We start from the raw sequence: 9,080 nt of genomic DNA, 5'->3' as shown, positions 1-9,080 counted from the left end.
AACTCTTCCCTTATCCATAGATCTGACAGGGACATTTTTCCATGCTGCCCTAATTTACTTTTGGTATCATGCATTATATCAAAATCATTTATCCATTTTGACCTGATCATTTTTAAAGCTTTTTTTTCTTTTTTATTATTTGAACTTTACTAATCATAAAACATCTACATATGCATGAAAAAATAGTATTACAAGTGTATGTTCATTTAATACAACATGTCTTTGGTGGAACAACAGCTTGCTGGTAACTAAAACTTTTTTCCCATGGTTTTTGGTGCATTTTACAGCCAAAGCTTTTTGGTTGCTTCTCTATAATTTCTGACTCTCTGCTGTTGTTTCTCAGAACTGAAGGTCACCATTTTGGAAAATCAGGTCAATATGGGTCATCATAGGGAATCATTCAGGAAAGAGAAAACAGTTGTTTTGGGAGCCCTGTCAAGGTTTCTTTAGGGACCAGAGGCCAAAATGCTTAAGCCTAGAGAGCTGAGGTTTCTACATTCCTCAGATCAGGATTGTCCAACTGCAAAAGCTCATCAAGGGCCAGCTTGGCTGCATTGGACCAAGACTCCTTTTTATTCTGTCCTGGGCCAGTTTTATATTGAATACCATCTACCACAGCACAAAAGGCAAAATAAGGACCCATAACATCACCTGTTGTGGCAGTTTTCCTAAGGTCAAGTTGCACATGCTGCATTTGTGCAAACTGATGGAGGGCTGACTCTGGACTGATCTCTCTATGTTTGTACTTCATGATGAATTCCTTGAGAATCTTCTTTGGATGAAGGACAGTATTTTGATTAGGCAGGACTACTTTGGAAAGCAGTGATTCTATGATCTCTGTAACCTTAGAAGCTAAATTCAACACATTATAATCTTCTGATACTGAATATCCTGGAGGACTATTCATTACTGTTGAAGAAGGTTCAATTGACAATCTCTTCTTTAACATATGAACAAAGCTAGGAACCTGGGAACTCTGAAACCAGTCCTTGTTACCAGACATTTTCTCGGGTCTCTGAGTGGCCATCCTGGCTGCTGCCTCCACCTCCTGCTCCAGCACTGCTGCTACTGCCAGGCCAGAAGGTAGCCATTTTGACCTGATCTTGGACATGGTATGAAATATTGGTCTATGCCTAGTTTCTGCCAAACTAATTTCCAGTTTTCTCAGCAATTTTTTTCTCAAATGGTCAGTTCTTACTCTCAAAGCTTGTATCTTCATCTTTATCAAACACTAGATTACTATGGTCTAATCGCTCTGCTAAGGAACCACTCTATTTCATAACCGGTAGCACATTGTCTTGAGGATTACCATTTTGTAATGTAATTGGAAATCTGGAACTGGTAGGCCATTTCTTAACCTTTAAAAAAATATTTACTTGTTATTCTTGTTCTTTTGTTATTCCAGATGAATTTTGTGACAAAATTTTGTAACCAAAAAAAGTAGTAACTACTTTCATAGCTCTATTAAATAATTTTATGGTAGTTTGATTGGTATGGCACTGAATAAGTAAATTAATGTAGGTAGCATTATAATTTTTATTATATTGACTCAGTCTACCCATGAGCAGTTAATATTTCTACAATTGTTTAAATCTGTATTTTGTGAAAGTGTTTTGTAACTGTGATCAGATAGTCCCTGGGTTTATGTTTCCAGAAAGATTCTGAAGTATTTTCTATTGTCTGCAGTTATTTTAAATGGATTTTTTCTTGCTATCTCTTACTGGTGGCTTTGTTGGTAGTATATAGAAACATTGAAGATCTATGTAGTTTTATTTTATTTATTTGCTGAAGTTGTTAATTATTTCAACTCATTTATTAGTTGATTCTATGGGGTTCTCTGGTTTACTCTCATATCATATGGAAAGAGTGATAATTTTATTTCCTCATTGCCTACTGTTGTTACTTCAGCTTCGTTTTCTTGAGTAATGCTATATCTCACATTTTTAGTATAATATTGAATAATTAGGGCATCATTATTTCACTCCTGATTTTATTGGGAAGTCTTCAATTTTATCGCCATTACCAATAATGTTTGCACTTGGTTTTGGATAGATACTACTCATCATTTTCACAAAGGTTTCATTGATTTCTCTCTAGTGTTTTTAGTAGCAATGGATATTGTATTTTGTCAAAGGCTTTTTCTTCATCTGTTGATGTGATTTTTGTTTTTATTATTGATATGCTCACTTTCACTGATAATTTTCCTAATATTGAACTACCTCTGCCAGTCTGGTATAAATCCCATCTTGTCATGGTATATGATCTTTATGATATATTGCCATAATCTCTTGGTAGTATTTATTTAAAGTTTCAGCATTGGTATTCACTAAGGAAATTGATCTAAATTTTTTCCCCTCTCTTTATGATCTCCCTGGTTTAGGTATCACAACTATATTTGTAAAGGGAATTTGGTGAAACTCCTTTACCTATCTTTTCAAATAGTTAGAATAGTGCTAACACTAATTATTCCTTAAATATTTAGCAGAATTTACCTATAAATCCATCTAGTCCTTGGCATTTTTGCTTAGGGTGTTCATTCATGGCTTGTTTAATTGCTCTTTTCTAATATAGGGTTTTATATATTCAATTTCTTCTATCAATCTGGTTTATTTATATTTTTGTAAACATTTATCCATTTCACTTAGATTGTCAGTTTTATACATATATTATTGGGGAAAATAACCTCTAACAATTGCTTAAATTTCATTTAATTGATGCTATGTTCACCCTTTCATTTTTGATACAAGTAGTTAGTTTTTATATTTAAAAAAATCAGATTAACCAATGATTTATGTATTTTCTTGTTTTTTCTTAAATCAGCCCCAAATTTTCTTTATTAGCTCAATGGTTTTCTTATTTTCAATTTTATTAATCTCTCCTTTCATTTTCAGAATTTCCATTTCAATGTTAAACTGTGGATTTTAATTTTTTTTTCCAATTTTTGTTGTTGTTGTCATTGCTTGCCCAATTCACTGATCTACTCCTTTTATTGGTGTAAATATTTAGAGATATAAATTTCACACTAAGTACTTCTTTCCCTCCATCTCACAGAATTTTTAATGTTGTCTCATTGTTGTCATTCTCTTTAATGAAATAATTGATTTTTCTATGGTTTGTTCTTTGACCTGTTCATTTTTTAGGACTGAATTATTCAGTTTACAATTAACTTTTAATTTATGCTCTTTATTAAATGCAGTTTTTACTGTATTTTGATTTGGATGCATTTAATATTTCTACTCTCCTGCATTTGATTATGAGGTCTTTATACCTTAATACATGTTCAAATTTTTGTGAATGTGCCATGCACAGCTGAGAAAAAGGTATAATCCTTTCTATTTTCATTGAGTTTTCTTCACAGGTCCATCTTATATAACTTTTCTAAGATTTTATTCATCTCCTTGACTTCTTTCTTCTTTGGTGTATGGTTAGATTTATCTAGCTCTGATAGTGTAAAGTTTAGGTCATTCTCCAGTATAGTTTTACTGCCTTCTTACTCCTATAATTCATTTAACTTTTTCTTTAAGAATTTGGATGCTATACCACTTGGGGCATATATATTTCAGTATTGATATTGTTTCATTGTCTATAGTTCTTTTAAGCAAAATAGTTTCCTTATTCAACCATTTTAATGAGATCTATTTTACCTTTTGCTTTTTCTGAGATTCTGATTGTTACCCCTTCAATTTTTTTAAACTTCAGTCGAAGCAGAATACATTCTGCTCTAGCCCTTTATTTTAACTTTGTGTGTGTCTCTTTGTTTCAAGTATGTTTCTTGCACACACTATATTCTGGTTTCTAATCCATTCTATTATCCACTTCTAATTTATAGGTGAGTTCATCATATTCATATTCTCAGATACAGTTACTGTTTGGACATTAACCTCCCCCCTATTTTATTCTATTTGTCCTTTCTATCATGTTCCTCCTTTCAAGGCTGTTTTACTTCTAACTACTGCTTTCTTTTGGCTGTCTTTTCTTGTATCCTCCTTCTCCCCACAGGTCTTTCTTATATAGCCCTTTTATATAAGATATTTTTCCCTACTGTTTCCCTCCCTTCCACCTTCTCCCACAGCATCTGTTTTTCTCATCTATCCATTTTTTCCTTATCCCAAATTTTTTGACTCACTCCCACATCTTCTTCTTATGCAGCATCCTAACTGCCCTAATAAAATAAATTATTTAGAAGATACATGTATCATATTCCTATATAGAAATTGTTTAACCTTATTGAGTCCTTTATGACTCCTCTTTCATGTTTACCTTTTTTGTGAATCTCTGTAAAGTCAAGCATGAGCAGGTTTCCAGAGGACTGCTGCTGTGAACAGCGTTAAGGTTCTGATTACATAGTATAGTGACCTCTCTATTTATTCAGTAATAAACTAAGACAAAATATTCCCAGAAAGCAAAGTACAACATTCACAATGTTATAACATGATAACTTATCACTAAAGTGGCCACATAGGTTTCACCAAAGTGGCCACATAGTTTTAAACAAATGATATCATTCATTAAGTCCTTAACTCAATCATCCTTAAGGAGCAACCCTCCTTAAGGGAAACAAAGTACAATCATTCAGTAAGTCCTTAACTCAGTCATCCTTAAGGGGAAGACTTCTTAAGGGACACAAAGTATAAAGGTCAAAGTTCTCCACCCCTAGGTCACATTGCCTTAATCTCTCAGTCAAAAAGCCTTTTTTCTTGATTGGAGATTAGTTTCCAATCATAATTAAGTCAACCATCAAGAGTACAACATTAAGGGGGCAGCTAGGTGCCACGGTGAATAGAGCACCAGCCCTGAAATCAGGGGGACCTGAGTTCAAATCCAGCCTTAGACACTTGACACACTTACTAACTGTGTGACTTTGGGCATTTCACTTAACCCCAACTGTCCTCCAAGAAGCCAAAAAAAAGAGTACAACATTACCAGGTGTGGCCCAAGAACAAAGTTCTCCCACCCCTCGGCCACAGTAAATCATGATCTTCTTAGTCAGCACTAAGTACCCAAGGGGAGGTCCTTTCATCTTGACTTGAGGCTAGCACCCAAATTTCATGGTTCCTCTTCCATTGTCCCAGCTTTTTCCTGAATCTACCTGTCACCTGGATTCAAGGTAAGCAGCTCTCAGCTCCTCATCCAATCCTTCTTCCAGTTCCCATTCCTTCTTGAATTTCACAGTGTCCAGTCCACCTCAAGTTCTTCATGGTTTCTATTTCTGGGAAGACAAAGTTTAACAGAGGCAAAACAACATTCATACACATTGCCAGCACCATCATCAATCCACTTTCTGCCTGTGAAATCAACACAGATGCACAAACAAAGTCTGAGATATCAACACAAATTGTCAGTATAGTCCTAGGACCTCTGAAAACCTCCTCCAGGACTTCTGTAAATGGACAACCAGAAAATATCCTTTTAGGATTTCCAGTAAGGTCCCAGGGATTCTGTATGAAGTATTAAAAACACAAATCAACACAGACAGACAAACAGAGTGCTGGCACCACAAGTCTGCTCTTTCCCAGCTTGGGCTTCTCCTTATATATGGTCATTAGCCCCTACCTGTTCTGTCCTTTTCTGTTTCATCACCAAGTTCTTCCCACTGTGGGTTTCACAAGTTCTGTTTCTTAACAAAGACTTGATATAATCATGGGCAAGGCTCAAAAGAAACTTGAACTGAAGCAATGTGCTAAATAATTAAATAGATGAAAGAAAGCACTAAGTATTTCTTTGCTTGCAATTATACTCTTGAGAAATCACATTTTAAGGTTTTTAATGTCAGATTTTCTATTCAGCTCTGTTATTTTCATCAGGAATGCTTGCAAGTATTCTTTTTTGTTAAATATCTATTTTTCCCTTTGAAGGATTGTACTTAGTTTTGTTGTGTAGTTAATTCTTGGCTGTAATGCCAGAGGATTCTGGGAAGATGACAGAGTAGGGAAGAAAATTCCAAGCTCTATGGATTTCCCCCACAAACAAGAAGAGAGTACTTCAGGGTGAATGTAGAGTGGTAAAAATAAGCAAAAGTTGGGGCAGAACAGTGGTTTTCCTGGCCCAACCAGGAGAAGATCTGAAGAAAAAATCTCAGACCAAAGTTTAGTCCTTGTGATGTATAAATACCTCCAGGCTAGTTCTGCTGAAATAGTAAGTGGTGAGTCCTGGAGCTAGCTAGGTTGGGATGCAGCCTTGGCCCCAGCCACAGGAATTTTCACATCCCAGACAGTGTGGGGAGTAATGGTATCTGAGCATGGGAAGACTGAGGGAACCTCTGCTGATAAGGGACACTACATGCTGAGATGCAGCCCTGGTGGAAAAGGTAACAGTACACATAGGATGAGGGCAGAAGCAGTGGGGTAAGAATGTCACTGGCTCTGGTTACTTACAAGGGGGCACAGTACTTAGTTTTGGTTATCCAGGACTAGAAGTGATAAAAATAATGAACTGCTACAAATTTTTAAAATGAGCAAACAAAGACAGAATCCAACTATAGAAAATTACTATGGGAATAGGAAAGATGGGTTCATTTTCAGAGGAGGATACTGGAACAAAAAAAATGAGAGGTAATAAGGAAAAAATAAAAAAAAATAAGAACAATCCAAGTAAAACAAGATAATGAAAAGAAAGTCAAATTAGAAAAGAAGATTCAAATTCTTCAGGGAAAAAATATTCCTTGAAAATTAGAATTGGGTAAGGGGAATCCAGAGAAGTTAAAAGAGACCAAGAAGTAGAAACAACCAAAAAAACCCATACAAATAATGACAAAATAGGAAAGAATGAGAAACAGCTCATAAGTAAAAGAACTGATTTGGAAAGTAGATCAAGAAAAGAAAAAATAAGAACAATGAAACTACCTGAAAGCTATGTTAAAAAAAAAGACTATACAGTAGTATAAGAAATATATTTTTTTAAATTGTCCCCAAGAGTCAGAACAAGAGGGGAAAGTAGAAATTAAAAAAAATTCACTGATCACCACCTAAATGAGCCCCCATGGGGAAAACCTACAGGAATATCATAGACAAATTCTGGAACCAATAGCTCAAGTAGAGAATATTAGGAGCAACAAGAAATAAAAAAAACCAAATCAAATATGGTGGAACCACAATTAGAATGACCAAAAAAACTAGCAGCAGCAACATGAAAAGACCACACTGTATATAGAAGGACAAAAGATCTGGGCTTATGGCCAAAAACATACCCAGCAAAGTTATGCATAATCTTGAATGGAAAAAAATATATATTCAATGAATTGCCAGACTTCACATTTTATTAAAAAAAACAACCTGAAATTAAAAATTTGACATACAAGATCCAAGAGAAATATAAGGTACATATCAAAGAATAATTAGAAGAGACTCAATAAGGACAGGCTGTTAACTTTCTATATGAGGAAATTTATATGTAAGGTTGTTATTAGTAACTGGATTGTTTTAAAGAAAGATTGGGGTAGATATAAAAATGATGTGATTCTAAAAAGTAAAACCATTCAGGAAATGGCAAAAAAGAATAATTATCTAAAACAAATGAGGTATGAAAGAAAGAACTGAAAGAGAGAAATTAGATGGAGGAGGGTTGGTAGTTCCTGAACCCTAGAAGTTAAGGAGAAAGGGAGGGAGGAGAGAATGGTGGAGGGAATTTTAGAGGGAACCCTACTCACATCAAATCTCGGTTAAAGAGAGAACAATATATACATTTAGAAGAGAATAAAACTCTTCTAAATTTATAAAGAAAAAAGAGAGTGTGGAAATAAGATAAGGGAGGATATAGAATGGTGTCTTGATTAATGGGAATAGGATAAAGAGGGAATAACATATATATTTGGAAGGCTATAAAAATCCTCTAAATTTAGATAGAAACAAGTGGGTCAAGGAAAAGGGTGAGGAGGAAAGGTTAATGGCGCGATCTTTGCAGGGGGAGTAGGTTAAGTAAAAGGAGGGCAAGGTAGTGGGTAGAAGTCAAGTAGTGAAGTCAGGAGGAATAGGGAATAAGAGATGCATACAAATATAAAATAAAGATGTGGAGTAAAATTTATGAAGGAAAAAAGCAGGTGTAGTAATCATGATCTCAGAAAATGTTAAAACTAAAATAGATTTAATCAAAAGAGTAAAATAGGGAAACTATAATATGTCAGTCATATAAATCAATATTCTTTTAGACTATTTAAAATAAGTAGACAGTATAAGTTTGGTATATTGTGTGGTGTAGGAAATGATGAGTTAGGGGACTTAGAAAAATATGGAAAGACTTAGACTTATGAAGGAAGCTCTTATCCACCCTCAGAGAAACAGACAAGTATAATAATCTTACATAGATGAATGTGAATGAATATGTCTATATATGATTATAGATATCTAAACATATGTATGTATGTAGACATGTGTATATGGATGTATATATGTTTGTGTGTATATATGTGTGTGTGTGTGTGTGTGTGTGTGTGTATTGTGTTTATATCTATAACTATCATCTAAGCATCTGTCTATCCTTAATTGTAGCCTTCTTGAGGGAGTGGGGAAGAAGGGGGAAAAGAACAAAGTAAAAAGTGCAAAGAGGAGTCAAAAAGAAAACTCATAAAGAAGCAAAGATGGGCAGCTTTGAACATAATGTATATTATTTATTATAAAGGTTTTTCCAAAATGGAAATTTATTGCTATATATTTTCAATCATCTTTTATGTTCTACTGTGCATCTAATGTTTTTCTCTTATTATTTTGTATTTATGGTTTAGTATTTAAGTTTATAATTTTTTTCTTTTCCTAATGTGTGTTTAAATTTAAAATAAACTAATAATTAAAAAAATCCCAGCTCTTTTGCCATTAGGAATATCACCTTCTAAACCCTTCGATCCTTTAAAGTGCTATCCGCTAAATTTTTGTGATCCTCCCTTTGGTTCTATGGGTTGTGAATGGATTCTTTATTACTGCTTGAATTATTTTCTCTTTTACCTGTAAGTGTTCAAATTTGAATATAATATTTCTGGGAATTTTCATTTTAGGATATCTTTTAAGAGGTGATTATTGAATTATTTTAATTTCCATTTTACCCTTTTGTTATAGATTATCTGTGAAATTTTCCTTGGTGATTTCTTGAAA

General features: G+C 34.1%; 1 pseudogene; it reads right to left on the bottom strand.

The window, feature by feature from the left end:
- Nucleotides 1–475: 475 nt before the first annotated feature.
- LOC138169906 (adenosine deaminase domain-containing protein 1 pseudogene) lies at nt 476–1,003 on the bottom strand (annotated as a pseudogene).
- Nucleotides 1,004–9,080: the final 8,077 nt, after the last annotated feature.

Source organism: Petaurus breviceps, unplaced genomic scaffold (genome assembly GCF_028583685.1).
Source record: "Petaurus breviceps papuanus isolate PSGF00001 unplaced genomic scaffold, PetGlider_PUasm1.0 38, whole genome shotgun sequence".
NCBI lineage: Eukaryota > Metazoa > Chordata > Mammalia > Diprotodontia > Petauridae > Petaurus > Petaurus breviceps.
Note: the sequence above shows the minus strand (reverse complement) of the source record. Positions and strands in the feature narration are given on the sequence as shown.